Here is a 16,063-nt window from a genome sequence, read left to right on the forward strand (position 1 = left end):
ATTAGTCACCAGCAGGGAGCCGACAAAGTGCCTGCTCCAGCTCAGGAAGAGCACTTCTGCCTTCAGCTGCCAGGTTTGCACAGGTCCTCAGCAATGTAACTCCCACTGCCACACGTTTTGCCTTAAGAAAATGGGTCCACCCTGGGTCAGCCGAGGTGGAGAAAATGATGGTGTTTGATGGGTGACTTTGTGTGCTGCTGGGCCAGCACATGCACAGCCACAGCCACAGGCTGGCTCCTGCACTCCCTGTGCTTTTCCCTGCTGGCAAAAGCCCTGACCTCATGGTGGTGTGGCTGCCCGATTGGCACAGCCTTGCAGAGTGAAAAGTTTGGTGGAGGAAGATTGGCAGCGAAGCAGAAGGTGAGACTGTGGCCCTTACCCATTGCACTGAGGCAGGGGTTTATTAGAGCACTCAGACAAGGAAGCCATGCACTCTCCTGGCAATGAAGGGAGCAGGGAGACACTTCTGGAAGGCTCTGGTGCTCTCCACCGGTGCTGGAAGAGGCACCAGCAGCAGGAAGAGACTGAGACACACCATCCAAGCAGCCAAACTGGACAGCTGGGCTTTCTGTGCTCCTAGTTCTTCTTTCCTTCAGTGTAATAAAGCTTCTTCCTCCAGCAGAGATAGCTGTTTTTCCAGTGGTTACTCCCAGGCCAGTGCCTGGCATTAGGCATCAGCAAGGGTTTCAGTTATGTCCAATATCACTGCCGGCTTTTGGGTGCTTTTTCTCACTCTCCACGAAGCTCTGAGGCAAGTGTGGGTTGCCTGTGTCTGCTGAGGTGATGCCACAGGGTCACACATCCTAACCCAGGGTGTTCCAGCTGCTCTTCTTGTGTCTGCTGAGGTCCTGGGCTGAGCTGAGCAAAGGCACTCTGTAATGTGGCCACCAAAGTCACAAGCCAGAGCATGCTCTCCTCAAACACAGCCCCCCCCAGACCAGGAGGGACTTTTACATCCCCACATGATACACATTGGTGTTTTCTCACCTTTTTGGAAGGGGTTGCACCTCACCATGAATTTTCCTGGGCATATAATGGTTAGCATGGAGAGGGAAAGGGCTGTGTAGAGATGCTCTCTCCTTCCCAGTTTGTCTTCATGTTCAATTTATTCCCACCCTCCGTGTAGGGTGAGCACTTTTGCCACAGGGCCTTCTCCTAACTTGATGACTCAGAAGTCAAAATCAACATAGAAATAGTCCCCCATCTCCTACATAATTTTTTCTTTTAAAATTGGAAGAGCCTGACTGTTTTTGTAAATGCTGGATACAATCACAAATGTTATATTTTCTTGTATAAATTATCCTTGTGTATTGAAATATAAACTGCCAGTGGGAAAGAAATTCAGTGTACATTTCTTTCACTGTTCAAGGCAAAAAATGTGTATTTATCTGCTGAGAAATACTCTGCTTGTGCAGTGGAAACCAATCATCAATACCAACTTGCCAGCATTTTAATGATCGCCTGTGGGAATCCTGGAAATTATAACATTCAATCATCACAAGAAGATCATAGAAAAAAAATAACAGAGACCAAGAGCTCCTGTGGCAAGTGTAGCCAGTGTTGACAATGACATTTAGTAGTACCATTAAATTGTTTGATTATGGTGTTTTTGAAGGAAATTTTTAAGGCAGCCTTAGGAAGATACTGGGACTAGAAGTGCTGTCAGTGCAGAGAGTCACTGTGTGCCCAGCCCGAAGTCCCCTGGGCTCTGAGAGCCACCAGGTGACCATGTCCATACCCTGGGATGGTCTGGAAGCTGCAGAGTTTGGTGCAGGGCAGAAGCTGTGAAATGCTTCTGGCTGCTGACACACACAAGGTCAGACCAGGCACTTTCCTCTCATGTGCATCACTGAGAAAATATTTTGTGTGGCTGTCTATAAATTACAGCGCCAGGTGAAGCCTACTGCTGTGGATGTTTCAATTCCTTGGCTTCCTCCCACAAGACTGTCCTGGAAAAGGGATGTTGATGTGCTGGTCTCCATGGCAGTTTACTTGGCAATGCCCAAGAGGAAAGGCAGAAAAAGAGAAAATATCAGACTGTCTGCTTCACACTTTCCTTTACTCAGGACAATTTATCACAATGTAATCAAGCCCTAAGGAATAGAGAGACCAAAGACAAAGTGCTGGATAGCCTCCAGGGAGAGTAACTTTAATAAAGTCTGGTAAGGGATAACTGCTCGTGTTGCAGCTTTCACTCAGTAGGGTTATTCAGAGGGCCTCATTCTCTGCTTTAAATATGTATCACCCAGGCAGAATAGGACAAGATTTGCCTTGGTTTTGTAGGAAAGACAACAAGACACAAAGGAAGCAGCTGTGGCTTGGGATCCCTGCGAACCTCCAGATGCTGGAGGATAATCCTGGGAAAGTATCCATGGATTACTTTTATTACAGTTATTATCCAGGCTCCCTGGTCCATAGCATTGTCCATCCGAGACAAGGTAATGATCCCGATGTCCTCATCTCATTTGCTTGTATCACTGAGTCTTCCCTTACTCTATCAAATTCAATCAAAACTGGCAAATAGATTTGCAAGATATTAGAGGGAACAAGCAGACAGCTGAACCCAGGGTGACAAATGCACACAGTGTGTGTCCACAGAAAGCCAGGCTAAATCAAAAATCCAGTGCTTGAAAAGTTAACAGTGGAGTTACTTCCTTAGGAATGTTTGCTGGTTTCCTATAGAAAAAAAAAAAAAAAAACAAAACCAAAAAACCCAAAACAAACAAAAAAAAAAAACCAAAAAACCAAACCAAAACCAAACCAAAAAAGTTTATTTCATTTTTATTGAATGGCATTCATCAGAGATTGTCACCCACTGGTAGTTCAGGAAGGAAAGCTGTGTATTGTTCTGTGTAAAGAAATTTTTCCTTTAAATAATAAATACATTTCTTTAAAAATTGTAGTCCTCTGTTCCCTTACTTATCCACCAAAGTAACAAACAGCCCAAATTAATGTGAACAAAATTTACCCACAAGCCCAAAATATTAACTGGGAAATTCCAGTACTCTTGCAACTTGCAGTAAGAGAAAGTGGAATTACTAAAAATATAAAAGCCAAAGTCCCTATTGAAGTCCATGTGTTCTTTGTTTATGCCACTACAGAGTGTGCTAGGCAAATGTGTAATGTTTGCAAAACCCTTTGGGAGTCCCTGAAAAATGAAGTGGGGGATAAAAAGATTAGCTCCTCACACAGGGGCATAATAAAGCTACTGAACATTTCTGTCTTAATTGTGCTTCATGCTAGAGTATCAGGGAAAGTCACCACAGCTGAATAAAATGAGAAACTCTCCAAGCAGCAAAATGCCTCCTTTAATGTAACAGCAGGAATATAAACCTCTCACTTTTAAGATATAGTTGACAAAAAAGGCTTATAACTCACAGAGGTTCTACATGGAATGAAAAATTTAAAAAGCCTATAAAGTTACTATTCTAGAAATATGATAATCTAAATCAGCAGTTTAATTTGCACTTCCACGTATCAGAGTTAATTTTCCCATTGCATACAGCATAATGAAAAGTGCTGTTCCACTGACAAAGGAAGATAACATTGTGCGTTTTCATTTTTGTTATTTCATGTCCTCACTCATGAAATATGCCTTTCTGCCACCTTTCAGTGCATTTGTCCTCCCCAGCTGGAGGATAGTGAACCATATTTAACACCCTATCTGTTCAAGGGAGCTGAAAATTCTAACCCTCCAAAAGGGAGGAGCACAATCCCTACTGGTAGCCTTAACTCATGGGGAAACAGAACCGTGTGTTTGCTGTGGAGCAATGATGGTGAATGATAGGGAGAAAAAGCAGGAATGCCACAGAACAGCTGAGTGACCACAAATGAGCCAGGAGTTGGAGCTGGAGTTCAGTGCAGTATCAACATGTGTGGAGTGAGGAGTCTTCACTGCAGTTGTCTGAATATGTGATTTCTGAGAAAAAAAAAAGAGAAAAAATAAAAAGCTTACTGTGCAGCTGAGCTGAGAAACAGGATTTTATTCACTCTCAGCTTTAGCTCCATCACTTGTTTTAGTTCAAATAACACAAGATACAGTAGCACTTCCCTTGGCTGCCAAATTTAATCATACAACTGTAAGGGCACAATCTGAGAATGTGTCTGACATTTAGTACGTGTGCTGTTTGTGTCTTCCAGACAGTTTTCCTAAGTAGGGGAGCTAGTGAGGGTAATGAAACCCACAGATGGGTTTAATTATGCTTCAGAAGCAACCAGCATGAACATGGAGCAAAGTCCTCGTTTTGGCTCAGTGACTCCTTCCAGCTCCACCCAGCATCACTGGACTTCAAACCCATGGTTCCAAACTTTGTGAAATTCTGTCACTCTTGGTGAGCAATGGATCAGTCACCAGTGGGTATCAGAGACCCAGCTGCCATGAGGACTGTGCCTCTCTCAGTGTTGTGTGTCTCTGTTCTAGGGTTTTCAAGATGCTACATTTCCCAGCAGCTTGACACAATTCTTTGGGACTTTATTTCTTTTGACGGTAAGAGATGGTAACAGAGAGGGATAATAAGAGTCTTAACAAGTAAAGACATTATTTTTTTTTCCAATTCATTTTACATCTGTTCACATAAGGCCTCTCTCTAGTCAGAGAACAGATCTAAACTAACATCAGACTTGTTAGCCATTAGTTCTGCACTCTTAGATTTGTCTGCAGAAAATCATGTCGCTAGCAACCCAAAGAGTGTTTGCAGACTTGTGGAACAAAATGATATAATTTAGTCATTTTCTGTGAGATAGTAATGACATTTTAATTGAAAAATGTACTCTGATATAATTACCCTACATCTTTATAAGCCTGCCTCAGGAGCACAGTAAAAGAACAAATGGCAATATTTTTACTGTACTGTGTGAGAAAAGGCTCTCAAAGTTGTTTTTGTATCATTTTTGTATCATGTTTTGTATCACTTTTGTGCATGTTCAGGTGATGGAAGCCTCATAAAAGCAAAATGATTTCCTGATTTTCTCTGATTCAAAGGAAATTTTAACCGCATTAATTAGAGGCAGATTCCAAGGTGGGACTCACTCATACACCTGGGTGCCCTGTGCTCAGTATGTGTTGGGATATCTCCCTCAGCTTCCACCTGCAGGTCCCAAAGGACATGGGTCTCCTATGTGTTGTCTTCTAAGAGACCATATGCAGGGGGGTTCAGTGTTAAAAATGTCACTGGATGCTCCTCTTTAGACACCTGGACTGCTTCCTCCATGTCAGAGTGAAATGTGTTTTCCTAAGAATTTTTCCAGCTCAACCCTGAAAGGGCAGGAGGGAAGAAGAAATGATTCCTTGTTTCTCTCTTCTTTGGGTTGCTGCTTCTCTGCCATCCTTTCAGGAACAAGTTTTTTGCAAAGAAACCAGGCTGAAATTGCTGCACAGAGCAGTTTTTTATTTATAATGCAGCCTACTCCCTCTGTGGAGCTGGAGGCACTGTGCAAAACGTCATAATAAATCTAATGGAACAGGATAAATAATTAAGCCCCTTGAACCCTAGCTGGAGAATTATGAGGCAGAATAGTGAACAGAAAATTAGATTTTTGTTTTTTTGTTTTTTTGTTGTTCACATTTCATGTGATTTTGGAAGCTATAAATATTTTGGGGGAGTCTGTGAAGGGCAGGAGACTGCCAAGGGTCAGAGGGACAAAAGTAACTCCAGCACCAGAGGGAAAAGGGCAGAGATGTCTGTCCCTCAGGTGAGAACCTGCTGATCGGGGCTGCAGGGAGCAGTGCAGTGCAAAAGGCTGGTCCACCCCTCTCCAAACCAGCAGGAATCACGGTGGGAAATGACTTGGAGAAATCACAGGATAAGAATTTCTGGAAATATCAGCTCCTCTGGGAGAAAGACAGGGCCCTTCTGGAGGAGGACAGCATTCTGTGGGAAGAAAAAGAAACTCTGGACAGATAAAACAACTCTCCTGGAGAAGGTAAGGAGGACTTCCAAGAATATGAAGTAGCCTTAAGGATTATAAAATGTCCATCTTCCTGGAGGCCTTTGGTCCTGAGAGAGAATATCTCCACAGGGAAAAAGGATGAATTTTTCTGCTAGGCTTAGAAACAGCTGGAAAGCCATGCATACTGAAGTGGATACTTTATTTAAGTAGTGATGAATTTCAACCAGTTCTCTAAAATAGCATCTGTCATCCTCGGTATAAATCAGAGGAGGGGTTTTAGTGTGCTTGTCTTTAAAGGCATTGCACCCAGGTTTTCAGGACATTATTCATTCTTTTGAGGTTCTGCAGCCTAAGGAATGGGGTAGACCTCTGGTCTCCTGGCCTGTCAACAGGACATTTGTGCATGGGTAAAAAGCAGGAAGGTGGGAACTTCATGGCTGTGGTCATCTGGAGCTCAGAACAGCTCACCTAACTGAGTGCAGTACAAATCAACTAAAGAACACACTGATAAAAGGCAGCAGTCAGATCCCCAGCATTTAAAGGTCACAGTTAACACTTGAGTCACAATGAGGTAACCCATGCTGTCCCACTGGATTTGGTGGAACATTTCATTTCCCCTGCTCCTGGGAGCATGATGGGAGCATTTACCCTCTTGGGTGAGCCTCCCTCATCACGTGTCTGTCTGAGAGAGCTTTTGGCAGCAGCCTTGCTGCCGTGGGAAGAGGGCAGGGAAGAAGTGGGAAGGATGACAGAAATCAGCAGTATATGGGAAAAGATGAAAGCTGGAAGGAAAGTTGGCAGCAAGACCCTCAGCAAGAGGGAAGCAAATGTATCAGTATTTGTATATTTGTGTCTGTAAAAGCAGGAGAGGGTGCACAGAGGGACTGGGATTTTCATTCATCTGCTGAGCTCATACTGCCAGTGCAGGTGCAGGAGCCTCTGACAGAAAATCCTCAACACCTGTAACACAATATTTGGTCAATATTTAGCGATATCTCATAGAATCATAGAATAGTTTGGGCTGGAAAGAACCTGTAAAGTTCACCTAGCTCAACCCCTCTGCAGTGAGCAGATCCCTGCCCAACCTGACCTTGAATATTTCCAGAGCTGGGGCAGCTACCACCCCTCTGGGCAACCTGTTCCACTGCCCCACCACTGTGGTTTTATGGGATGTGAGTACAGAACCAGAGCCCTCTGCCAAGCTTTGGCACAGCAACTGCAGCTTTAATTTCTTCTTGAGAAACCAAACTCAGATGTTTGATGTTTTCAAAGGCTGAGCTGTACAGGCTGTTCTAGAGACAAATCTCTATTCGACCACTGGACATCCAGAAGGGACATGGGGGACAAAAGCAAGAGTGGAATGTACCAAGTATTGATTTTTTCCTCTGGAATGGTAGCATTAGTAGCTCATTCTCCTTCTGTACAGGATTTCAGCACTGAATAGACTCAAGGACACAATGTAAGAAGTCTTTACAATTGCTGTTAAAGAATCTGATACTTCTGTGACTGTCAGGCATTCTCAGGCCGTCACTCAAGGCTGCCACTCAAGTTCAGTCCTTTGTGATCTACTAAAGGATAAGGCTGCCTGTCCTGTTTAATTTTGCCTAAGTTAAATTATGCACTATGTCTTTCCTATCAAATCCATGAATACTTATTGTTCAATGAATAACCAGTCCATTAAAAAAGCCAGCCGATTCAGCTAGGGTAAGAATGTTTTGCAACCTTGGTTATTATTATTCAATTATTGCCATGTAAGGCAGAGATGAAAATGACCTATTAGACCATTCAGTGCAACTTCCTACAAATTCAGGGCTCTTACGTGTTAGAGCTTTATTATCAGGTGCTCTAGAGAAAAAGAACCTTTCAGAAAATAACAGTATTCAAAAAGCGCTTGTCACTTAATAAATTTTGATGTCAAAAAGCCAAGAATTTATCTCAGTTATTCAAATGCACATGTCAAATTAACATCCATTTAAGCTAAAATTAGGTGTGCTCTCTCTGGCAAAGAGCTTGAAGCACATGGAATGCTCCAAGGAGAGCTGCTAGTCACTTCTGTCAGGGCAGAGCCAAGCAGCTGTACCTGTAGTGCTCTGTGTAAACACTTCTCTAAGGTGTTTTTCTTATTTAATTCCCAGAACTGGTGTTTCACAACCATCACTTTACCTCTAGGATTTTAATTACAATAATGTAAAGTAGTTTTTTCTTTCAAAAGTTCTGCTCAAGCAATTCCCAGCAGGATATTTTCTGCTCCAGGCCACAACAAAAGTGGAAATTATGGACTGCAGCTTTGTTACTCTAAAACCACAGAACATCCCAAAGCCCAAAGTATTTTACAGAGGGATGACAACTTCCTGAGGAAGCAATAAAGAGATTGAGTCAGTAGTGACAAATCAGCTTAAATATTTGAATAGAAGAAAAAAATAGCTCCTGAGCTCACCTGCACAATTTTGAAATGCAGCAGTGTCATCAGAAAGCATTCCTGACACAGCCAGGGAGCTAACTTCGTGGGAGAGACAGAACATGCAAAATGGCAAGAAGTCATTTAAGTCAACTGACACGTCTAGGTGTGTCACAAACCGGAATGGTAAGAGTGACAGGAGAAAATTAAATTTATTCAGCATCTGTATGTGTATATTTAGCTGTAATTATCGGCTCTATGTGTCAATCATTGCATAGGAGGAATGTCAAAAACCTGTAAGGCAGTCCTGTGAATCATGGGAAATTGGGGCTATGGAGCCCATCCAGCCACATACAGAAATTCTGCTGCTGTTCCTCCAGTAAATCTGACTGAATTGCTAAAAGTCAGTGCAGAGAGTTTCCACGGAAATTAAAGGGAAAGATAGAATACTGTGACTGAAAATACCAGATAGGGAAAAATAACCATAATTGGATCCTTCAGAAATTAACATCTAATGTGGATTAAAGAAGAGAAGAACCATGAGGAAACTGTATTTTAAAAACAATTCTATAATGCTGCAATCTCTCTATTTCTCCCTTTCTCTCTCTGTTTCTCCCCTCTTTTCTACTTTTTAAAATACTTTATTTATTGATTGAACTAAGACCATGATCTGCAGAGACAGAGAGGGAATTCCAGATTCTTGATATCTGGGGATTTCTGGCAGGGTTTTTATCCTGATCCAGTAATTCACTCAATCTACACAGTCCCTCGGGGGATCCAAAATCCCATATAAATCCATATCCACAATTAAAACTGGGATTCTGCTATTGCTAGTTCACTGGGGACATGAGAAGCAGGCAAGGGGAGCACTTGGAGAAAGTGGTGAATTTGAGCACAAGCACACTTCCCCTTGATGATGTGGGCTTTTGTCAAAAAATACAGATTTGCACCCAGGATCTTGAACCACTGTGGCAGCCTTGGACTTGTAGAGATAAGTAAAGGTTTTATCTTGGTTCTTCAGGTTTGCAATACGTGACACAGAGCCACCGAGCAGGCAACCAGGTTCCCTGGGGTGCAAATTGTCCTCTTCTTCTTGGAGACTGCTGTGTGTGCACACTCTGTGTGTGCTCACAGACACAAAGCAAGAGAGGAAAAGTGGCCAGGAGCCAGTCAGTGTGTGCAGCACAGGCAAAGCACTGTCACCTCCTCCTCTATTACAAGTGATGTGTTAATGACCAAGTGCAGGAGCCACGGATTTACCAAATCTCACCTTTAAGGCTGTGGAAGCAGGTAACCTCAGCGTGTGACAACACCCCTTCCCTGCCATCGCCACCTGCATCAGCATCCTGCTCCTCACCACCCTTCTCAGGAGTGGGCTGCTCACCACTGCTCACCCTGCACATCTTTAACACGAGCTCCAGCACCAGGATTTTGCTATCCTGCAGTACAGCTTTCTGAGTGTTCTGGCGTGGGAGCTTTTCAAGAAGAATTACTGTTATTAGTCTTCATCTTCATGTGAATGTTACCTTTCCAGAGCTCTGCTAAGCTAGCCTGAGAACACCTAAATGGAAATTGGGTTGAAAAGCTGTTATTTGGCTGCCCTACCTGACAGTAAATTTTCAATTCATGTATGGATTTTCTTTCCCGTTCCTCAAGATTTGTGGCTTGACTGTTGTACCTCAGGAGGGGAAGGTGTGAAGCAAGGTAAAGTCTCTGGGAGCCCAGCGAGTGCCTCTTTTGTGAACACGCTCTCTCTGTGACTTAACAACAAGAAAACCAGCTCACCCTGCATCCTCCATTGCAATTTCCAGCTGCAGCCCAAACACACCAAATCCACTGAAGAAAGAGCTGTGCATCCCCCTGTTGCTTCATTCCTGTCATACATGCACCACGTGTGTGTTTGGAGTGACCCACATTGGCTTTACATCGTACCAAGATACACAATATTTCCTTCTCTGTGGCACTCAGATTTGCATCTGTACAAGTTACAGCAAGGCTTCACTTAAAAAGCCAGCCAAGCAGCAGCCTGATGGGAAGGCTTTAGTGCTGGAAGAAATGATCTGTGACCTGAGCTCTCGCACTCCAGCACTTCCCTGAGGGCAGATGCAACTGAGGGCTGGCAGAGGTGGAACTGATTAACAGGGCAGATATCACTGGAAGCATCCACCTTTTCCAAGGATGGGGAGAGGAAATTTATGTGAACTGATCTTCCTTCTAATGAAGGCATAAACAACAAAGCCTGCAAGGATTGCCCCGCAGGGAACCATCAGCCCTGCAGCAGCACAGCAGGGCTGCTTTCTGCTTACATGGCACTTATATGGCACACTGACATAGATCATAGGCTGGAAGAGACCTCTAAGACCCCTGAGTGCAACCATTAACCTAAAACTGCCACTTTCACCCTAACCCCTGGCCCCAGGCATTGCATTCTGATGGGGCACACGGTGTTTTCTGTTCTGAGGTCTCACAGGGTGCCACACATCGGTGCACGTACCCCGTTATCCCCTGGAGAGCGGTGTAAAGGACTCCCTTGCCATTTTAAGGATCAGAACACAAAGAGGGGCTGAGAGGTTAAGGCTGAAAAATGATTTTGTGGCAGATCTCCACTCCATCCATGGCACCAGCCTGCCAACAGCTCTTAGAACGCTCACAGACAGTAGCTTTCAAAAAGTGTGGTAACAACTGGAGATTCCAATCCACACCTCTGTCTCTTATGGCTCCTGGCATACATATCTCTGGGACAGGTAAAAATGTGATGCTTTTTACTTGTTGTGGATATTTATCAATTGTGAGCTTACATTAACTCACAGGTGAATATGTTCCATCTCCTTAGTCTTGTGTTTGCACCGTTAGTTATGGTATATCCTTATTTTCCATTTAAACAGCCCACTTACTACCATCGATTCAAAATAAAACTTTTTCACAAGACTGAATCTGTTTTTCAACAGCTGAAATTTTCTTTTGCCAGTCCAAGGGTGACAGCTGACTCCAGCACTCTCCAGAGTCATGGCCCATGGCTTTCCTGGAGAGTCCTCTAGACAGCCCTGCTTTCCAGAACGTGGCTTTCTTGATCCTGAATGAGCAAAGACACTTGCCTCCTGCACCTCCAGCTGTGGAGAGGACCATGGAGTTCATGTAAATCCTTGGCTGGGGGTGTTTGGGTCTGGCAAGGAGCAGCTTGTGGTGCTCTGTCTCAGGTCCCCACACCTAACTGGCCCTACAGAGCATGCAAGGAATTTACTCTCCTCCTTCTGGGATGTCCTTCATGTGATCTTAATTGGCATTTCAAGATCTCAGCCCTCACATTGAATCCTGTGTTGGAGCAGCCCAGCCCTGCTCAGCCCCAAGCCTTTCCCCCTCCACTTGGGATTTCCTGGTGCATGGCAGCCAACCTGGAGGCAAGCAGCAGGTTATGGTATAACCTACAGCTAGACACTTTGAGGAATAGAGAAAATACACCAAAATAAAGAAGGCAGAGGGGCTGGCTGGAAAGAGAGGACATGGCCAGGAAAACCAAGTGGGTGACAGCTATGGCCGAGCATATCCCTTCTCATCATGTGCCAGTTTCCCACTGAAGAGCACTAATGGTGACAAATACATGTAAAGTTTCATTGCTAAAATGATTTGTATTTTGAGTACAGATGCTGGACTCCTCAGTTTAGTGCTGGCATGTGAAATTATCAGTTTGCAGCCTCAAGCACAGAGACAATAACTGCTGCTGCACACATTGTCAGTGCTGTGTATTTTTAGACCCTTGTAGGCGTTTGTAGTCATTTCAAAGTGCCTCGATGATTTTTTTCACACTTTTTCCAGCAGGAACGAAGATGGTTTCCTGAGCTACCTGGAGATAATGACCAGTGTGGAAAATAAAGGGCAAGTGACTGTTTTTATTTCAGGTCCAGAGCAATTCTGAGGCTGCACAGACATTTCCTTTTGCTTTCCCTGTTAAAGACTTTGTGATGGCAGCTAGAAATATTTTTCATGACTCTGCCCATTTACCATGCCCCCTAGCAGGGACATGCTGCCCAGGGCTGCAGGATGATTCCACTCACAGGTTCTTAGGATGGGGCTGGTTTTCTCCCTTGGGCTCCCTGAAGGCATACTGTCCTTAGGACAACGATAATTTCACCCAGTTGCCTTAATTTCATTATAAAAGAAAACCTGTGAAAATTAGATTTTAGTGGGCTCACAGTTCCTATGAAATCAGTGCTGAATTGTTCAAGAAATAATGTCATTTTTCCACAAGAGTCTGGAAGGGCTGAGCTGAGCCCTGCAGGGAGCTGGGGCCAAGGAGCCACAGGAGAGAGCTGGAGGGCAGCACTTGGCTCCTTTCAGTTCACCCCTTGCAAGGATGCAAAGTGCAGGCAGGAAGTGAGGGAAAGCCCCAGCCAGGGCAAAGGAGAGTCAAGGGTGGGCAGAGCAGGAATGGTCAATCCAAGCAGCCAGGGAACAGAAAACGTGGGACAAGTCCTGTAGAGCTCAGCCTGAAAAAGAGGTGAGTGGAGACACAAATGAAAACGGTCTGTAAAGTTCTGAGGGGCACAGATGAATCTTCTAGTCTCCACTACTGCAAAATTCAGGAGGCATCAAAAGAAGCTAGCTGCATTCTCATGAACAGTATTCCCTGTTTTAAGTGGTCAGTATTCCCTAATTTCCAGAAGTTTAGTTTTAAATGCTGGCCCTTTCCAAGTCTTCAGAGGTCTGGAGTACATGGCCCAAAACATGATGTTTAAACCAGAGGCAACCTGAATTCCCCTTTAACCAAGGTCTTCTGCAGGGTTTTGTGCTGAGTGCCAGTCAGCCAGCCATTTCCAAGGGACTAGAAATTTTTAGTACCTGCAAATCCATCAAAGAGGTCCTGCCTGATTTTTAGGTCCCATTTCTGTGAAAATCCTCCCATGCTAAAGCGTGATTTCTGCGAGGGACACCAACACCACAACCAGCTCCAAGGAACAGCCACAAAAACAAAAAGCCAGGGCAAAGCAGATGACAAAGGGAGCATCCATGCAGCCTCCTGCCCTGTTGTGCCCTGCTGTGTGCCTGCTCCAAAGGGACAGGACCCTGCCCACACCACCTTTCTGACCTCTCCACACCAGTCCCAGGGCTGGCAAGAAGCACAGCTGCACAAAGACAGAGAACACAAGAAATACAAGAAACTCTTGGCAGCAGCCTGCTGGTGGCTGCCCCAGGGCCTTGCTGGGCAGCCTGGGTGTGCAGCAGTCTCAGTTTCTCACTGCTGCACTGCTGGACAAGCTTTTATTAGAGTCTTGGAGGAGCTTAGGGTTTATTACTGCCTCAGCAGAAGCATTCCCACTCTCAGCAATGCCAAACCAAATTTATGGGTTCACATGGAAGAAGCAGACACCAGTAAATTCTCATCATTTGGTTTATTATGTGTTCTAAATATCCTATTTGACACCAGTATTTCTTGTGTTAGATGCCATCAGAAATTCTGCCCTCCTTGTTTATCAATTAATGTTGGTAATGAAAATGTACCCAGCCAGTTTAACTCACTGAGCAACTCTGTGTGTAATTGTAGCCTCTAAATGTCCAGCACTGCAACTGCAATCAGTGGTAGAGATCATCCATGGTATGGCTGTCCTCTCATTCTGCAGAAACAGCCAGAAAAAAACAGCAGTGAGAGGCAAAATAACCCTCTTGTTGTTTTTAAACATCAGCTACAGCCTACAAGGAGCTGGAGAAAGTCATCTCTCTAATCAAGCTGTAATCAGCTTTGTCTACTATTATTATTACTATTACTAATACTATTACTATTAGTAAGTTTGACAAAATATCTGGAGAATATAAATGCAGCTAAGCTCCAGGATCACCAAGATTTCAGGAAGCAGTGTCTCTGCCAGAAGAGAGTCCTCTGAGTGTGCTGGAAGGACCTGAGACCCCCAAGTCTGTGTCACTGAACTGACTCTGCTAAGGGCTGACCTGGGTGATGGGGCAGAGCACATCACAGCGAGTTTGGTGATGACAAACGGGCAGAGGTGGCCGATACAGCCGAGGGTTGTGCTGGCATCCTGGGAGAACACAGCAGGCTGGGGAAAGGGGCTGGAAGGTAGGCCAGTTCAACAAGAAGTGTTCTTCTCTCACACTTGGAGAACAATCCCCAATCCTTGTTGAGGGCTATCCATCTGGGAAGCAGCTTGGCAGAAAAGCACCTGGGGGTCCTGGTGGACACCCAGTTGATCATTACCCAGCAATGTGCACTTAAGGCAAAGAAAGTGAACGGTGTCCTGGGCTGCATTAGGAGAGGTTTGCCAACAAATTGAGGGAGGTGATCCTTCCTCTCTGTTCAGCTCTGGTGAGGCCACTCCTGCAGTGCTGGGTCCAGTGCTGGACTGCCCAGTACAAGAGAAACTCCAGCAAAGGGCCGTGAAGATGATGAAGGTTGTGGTGCACCTCTCCTATGAGGAAATGCTCAAGAGCTGTGACAGAGAGGAGAGGAGAAAGAGGGAAGGGGAAGGGGAAGGGGAAGGGGAAGGGGAAGGGGAAGGGGAAGGGGAAGGGGAAGGGGAAGGGGAAGGGGAAGGGGAAGGGGAAGGGGAAGAGAAGAGAAGAGAAGAGAAGAGAAGAGAAGAGAAGAGAAGAGAAGAGAAGAGAAGAGAAGAGAAGAGAAGAGAAGAGAAGAGAAGAGAAGAGAAGAGAAGAGAAGAGAAGAGAAGAGATCTCATCAATGTGTACACATACCTGAAGGGAGGGTGCAAAGAGGCACAGCCAGGCTCTTTCCACTGGTGCCTAGTGTGAGGACCAGAGGCCATGGGCGCAAACTGAAACACAGAAATTTCCCCCTGAACATCAGGAAGCTGACACTGTGGGGCTCACCAAGCACTGACATAGGTTGCTGGTTTTCAAAAGCTGTCTGGAAATGGTCCTGGGCCATTGGGTCTAGGTGGCCCTGCTTGACACAGGAGGTTGGCCCAGATGACATCCAGAGGTCCCTCTCAACCTCAACAATTCTGTGGCTCTGTGAGCCTAATTGCTCCCACCACTGTGTGCTCTCAGCACATTGCTCTTTCACATCAAAACTTCCTTCTCAATGAAGTGACATGGAGACAAGGTGACCTCTTTCCAATTCTCAGTTTCCGGAGGCAGGGACAAGCAGCGCATTCCCGTTCGGTGACAGGAAATGCACATTCCCAACATGGTGCCCCGTGATCCTTGCCGCTGCACCAGGGATGTGGGAACAGCATGTCTGATGTGGGCAGAAAGACAGGATGGGCTTTTGGGCCTGAAATGCATTCCCCAGCTTTCTGAGGCCATGGGAAACTCTGATTCCTGGCTCTTCCTGTAGTCAAACCAGTCTTTCTGAGTGGGAAAGCCTTCTCCCAGCTCCTGGTAATTGCTTTTGTGGTAAATACAGTTGGGGCTGAATAACACAAAAAAAAAATCGCTTTTCTGCAATTAGTTATTTTCAAAAGCAACTGGGATTCAGCCAAATGCTAATGAAGCCAGAGAGAAATGGGAGCTGGGCCGTTCCTGAAGCAATGAAAAAGCTTTAACAGCAGTTTAAGAGCACTATCATGTTATTCACAAAACCAGACAGATACTGCCCTTTGCAGTCACTTCTCACACTTGAATTTTCCATTCGTTCTGCAGACAGTATCACTTAAATCCTGCACTAGTATTTTAATACTAAGATTAAAGACTTCCATACAGTTGGAAAGTCCAAAACAGAAGTTGAAAACATTAATGAAGTGAATGAAAAATGGGGTTTTTGAAAAACGTCTGAAATAACTTGTTTAGTGTGGAAAATAGGATGGGAAG

The sequence above is a fragment of the Fringilla coelebs genome, assembly GCF_963513975.1.
Source record: "Fringilla coelebs genome assembly, chromosome: 2".
Taxonomy (NCBI): domain Eukaryota; kingdom Metazoa; phylum Chordata; class Aves; order Passeriformes; family Fringillidae; genus Fringilla; species Fringilla coelebs.